The sequence below is a fragment of the Epinephelus fuscoguttatus genome, linkage group LG11, assembly GCF_011397635.1.
Source record: "Epinephelus fuscoguttatus linkage group LG11, E.fuscoguttatus.final_Chr_v1".
NCBI classification, from domain to species: Eukaryota; Metazoa; Chordata; class Actinopteri; order Perciformes; family Serranidae; genus Epinephelus; species Epinephelus fuscoguttatus.
This window is the reverse complement of record NC_064762.1, coordinates 30,050,430-30,055,299: the sequence shown is the minus strand read 5'-3', so window position 1 is coordinate 30,055,299 and position 4,870 is coordinate 30,050,430.

The window sequence follows — 4,870 nt, the reverse complement described above, 5'->3', positions numbered from 1 at the left end:
TCTCTAACCTGCTGCTTCTTAAAATGAACACAGCATCTACTTCCTGTGATGATTAACTTCCTCACAGAGAACACATATAAGATGATGTTTTACTGGTCTGAGACCTGTTGGTATATTTGCAGATGTTTTTCTGAGAACTGAAGGAGAAGTGTTTTGGTGAGAATGTGGTTAACACCAGCAGCAGAGCTCTGGTGGTTTTACCCTCTGATGATGACCTCATAGACATCAGACACACAAACTGTTGAGTGTCTGATTGAACTGTCTTCAATCGGCTGAAGGTGGAGCACCAACTCCAAACAATCCCAGAACATTTATATGTTATTTAGACAAATGTTAGACGATTAAGATTTGTATTTCTATTTAGTCACAGTATGTGGTCATGTACATCCAAAACTTATGACAGCAGCATTGTCAGGTCCCTTTGGGTTCATTTATATCTGTATTTAGACACATTTGAGTGCTCATGTTAGCACATGAAGGAATCAAGAAACACAGTGTTGGAATTAGTGCTAAACATTTCTTTGTTTGCAGGTTATATTGTTATCAGATATAAAAAGGGTTGACTGTTACTAACTCTATTAAGGCTGAAAACCCACTCAAACACATTCACATCACATTCTCTGATGAGTTGATGCTGATATGAAGTTGTTGATCAGTGGAGTCGGACAGAGACAAAAGGGTCTCCAGTGTTTTCATAGTTCACCACACCTTCATCATCAGTTACCTGTGAAACACAATACAAACACTCTGACACACTTAAACTGACAACTTTCACATCACTGACTACAGAAGCTCAGTGATGGCACATCAGAAGAAAACTGATCAGTATCAGGTAATAACATGAAAAGTTTGTTGTTATAACAAGATGTTTTTAATGTTTGACAGGATATTTTCATGTTATTACATCATCAAACACTCCACGTCCTAACAGGAAACATTTCTTCACATAACAATAAACTATTGATCACATATTAACATGAAAGCTTCATGTTACAGCATGGTCACTTATCACCTAATGAGCTGAAACGTTTCGTATTATAACATGATAATTTATTAATTTAACATTAACTTGATCTGAGCGGGGGATGAGCAAATGCATCCAAAAATATCCATAATATCCCCAAAATATATGTAGCCTAACTGTGCTGTGTGTTGATGAATCTATGGTGCTGTCTGTGGTGCTGAAGAGGCAGAGCAGAGAGACTGTGATGGCTTTATGTCCTTGTTGTCTTTATCTACATCTTGACCCTGAAACAGCCACTTCACTGTGTGTGTACATCGTTCATATGTCCTCACACAGCAGGTTAATGTCACCTCATCAGTGTCGTTATCTTCAGTCACTGGTGAAGATGGAGATATTGTGAAAGAAAGTGAGAAAGACTTAAAATATTTGTGTTATTTACAGATGTTATATGTATCCTTACCTGTAAACTGAAGCACCAGGATGAAAAATAAATACGTTTTAATCCATCTGAATTCAGCCATCGTGCTGCTTCTGTGTATCTCTGCTGTTCTAACTGTCCAAGTCTCTAAACCAGTGCTACTTATAGAACCTGTGGTTAAGATGGAGTCACTTCCTCATAGTCTGTTTTTTTTCAGTAGGTGGAGCATGTCAACTTTTCATCTGTGTAAATTCCTCCTGAGGAAAGAAAAGTGCTTCAAGGAAACACATAAGCCCTTAGCTTGTGATATATGTTTTAATATAAAGAATATATATTTCTTTCACAGTAGTAATTTGGGTGTTTAATGGGATTGGGGCCCAAAACTGCTGCCATGGGTTGAGCTCAGGCCTTGGACAGAAACTGTGCAGGTTCATGTTGGTCTGAGTTATTGCATTTCTCTGCATTCTTCTTGTCATTATAGATACATGTATTTAATGTGGACAAATGTTAGAGCCCAGTGCAAACAGAGGTGTTAGACCCAATGTATCTGCACATGCATACATAAATACACTCAAATTTACAAATGCACACATAATGTATAAGCACATGGTCTGCAAAAACACATATATGCACACACACACATGCAGCTACTATCTGAGCCTGGTTAGTTTGCAGAAGTGTCACTGACCTGCAGGTTGAGAGGAAGTGTTGCAGGACTGATTCTGACATCATCATCTCATTTTTAAAAAACTGACTATGGAAACACTACCAGTGGCTAACACTTGTGTAGGTGTGACATTACTCAGTTCAGTTCATCAAAAACACATCAGTTGCAATTTGAAGCTAATTTGGATGACGCTGAGCTTGAAGTTGTTTCTCTGAGAACTGAAGGAGAAGTGTTTTGGTGAGAATGTGGTTAACACCAGCAGCAGAGGTCTGGAGGTTTTACCCTCTAATGATGATCAGATCAGAAACACATGAGGCTCACAGGAACAGACAGTCCAGACAAAGAGAGACTTTTCAAAATATGTTATAAACTACTTTGAGCCCTGGAAGGTTTGGGGTCACTGAGACTCGCTGCAACAAACAGTGAAAACACTGATGAGCATCCTGACTGAAGTGTATTTAACTGTCGAGTATCAACCCTCCACAATATGAAGCAGCAAGTCTGTTCATGTTGCTGAGACAAAAATACACATTTTGTGCTCCACTGTTTGGCTAAACAGTGTGGACAGAGGTGTCTGAGTGTGTTTGACATCAATACTTCAGCTGTGGTTTGGAGGTATTTAAGGCTATATGCTCACTGTGTCTCTGTGAACAGGTTTGAGGAAGTGGGAATGTGGCTGCAGGGACAGAGAGGCAGAATGTGACACTGCAGAGACGACTAGTTGGGTTTTAAGTTGTGTGAAATGTACCTGTGGTTTGGAGGTTTTTCATATGCTCACTGCGTCTCTGTGAACATGAACAAGGAAGTGGGAATGTGTAGAATACTTGAAAAAGAGAAGTCTCAAGAAGCCACAGTGACCCCAGCAGTCAGGGGCTGATAAGATAAGATAAGATAAGATACACCTTTATTGATCCCATAATTGAGAAATTCCAGTGTTACAGCAGTCAAGGAGAAAGAACCAGATTAAAGATTTCAAAATTAGACTTAAAAAACTTAAATAACTAGGCATGCAAATAAGTACAAAAATACAAGAGATGGGGATAAATAACAATAACAATAATAATAATAATGAAAATAATATGAAGTGGATAATAATGAGCAGCAGTGAATGAAAATGAGCAGTGGATAAAGGGAGCACATCTAGTGCAAGTGATTGTATGTGCAAAACAGCAGACAGCTGTGGTGTCCATAAAGTGTCCATAGTGTCAATAAAGTGTCAATAAAGTGTCCATGGTGCAGTCTACTGTGAGCAGTGCTGGTTATGTAGCCTGACAGCAGCAGGCAGGAAGGACATGCGATAGTGTTCCTTCACACACTTTGGGTGAATCAGTCTGTTGCTGAAGGAGCTCTCCAGAGCTTTTATCTCCTCCTGCAGAGGATGGGAGTCATTAGTCCTCAGAGATGACAGCTTGGCTGTCATCCTCCTTTCTCCCACCACCTGCACAGAGTCCAGAGAACATCCCAGGACAGAGCTGGCCTTCTTGATCAGTTTGTCCAGTCTCTTCCTATCTGTAGCTGAGACGCTGCTGCCTCAGCAGACTACTCCGTAAAAGATGGATGTCTTCGTGTCTCTGTCTTTACCCACATAAAGCCACTTCACTGTGTGTCTACACACTCCATGGGCTCTAGTTTCCCGGCGCAGCGCAGGGTGGCGCAGGGTAGCGAATCCCACACAGAGCTAGTTTCGGGCAGCGCAACCCGAGGCGCACTCAGTTTGGTAGTTTGGCAGACCGAGGTGTGCTGAGATGGGTGTGGTGGCGCAGCAGGGGGAGTTGTCGACAGATCCAGCTTGGCGCAGTGACAGATTCGTGCCAAAAGGCTTCGCCCCAGGTCTACTGTTAGCGCAGGGGGAGCGCAGCCGGTGTAAGCCGAAGTTTGGCTGACCGGCGGACAGTGCGCACACGTCACCAAAACCTCACAGGCAGGTTTCCAGAATATCAGGCATGTTAACGATGCAATAAATACCCCAAAAAACACCGTGGTTGGCTGAGAGGGATGTGAACTCATTAGTTTGCAGGCTGTATTAATCAAATCAGGTTGGGTTTCCATTACGCGTGCCAAACGTGCCAAACGGTGCCAATCCCCTTTGATCTGACATCAGATGTGACGGGACAGTCGATATAGAGATACATTTATGTGCTGATTGCAGATAGTTGCATTGAATAAACAACCACAGCATCAGATAGGGAGTATATATTCAGCATCTGTCATCTTAGAAAAGTCAAAAGAAAAGAAACAGAGTGAGACTGCGAGAGAGAAAGAGAGAGCACGCGCACTCACAAGAGAAACACAACATTGATTTACAATTGTGGTGACCTCCTCCCAGGCTACCTTTGCATCATCAGCCCGTGGAGGTCTGCTCGCAGTTCCGTATATCCGGACACTGCGAGCTTGGACCTCCCGGACCAAAACATCAGTTTCCTCCTGGGAGAAGTTTGGCTGTCTGACGCTGCTGCTCTCTTCTGCCATGGCGAATTGAGTAAACTCTCATTACGCCATCACACGGCACATTTAAGGGCGAGGAGAGGGGCTCATTTGATTGGTGTGATGTGAATGGGCTGTGTAAAACCCACTCCACGCCTTCTCTCCTCTCTCTTTCCGACTTGCACAGGTAGGAGAGACGGAGGTGGGAAAGAGGAGTAGCTGCACCAGGGCGCACAATGTGCCAAACTTACAAAATCCTCCTGGCCACACCCAGTTGGCGAAGCGCAGGTGCGCTGCGCCCCCGACTTGCCCTGTCTGCGAAACTAGAGCCCCATATGTCCACACAGAGCAGTTTAAGGTCACCTCATCAGCTATGGAGTCATATTACAGCTACAGT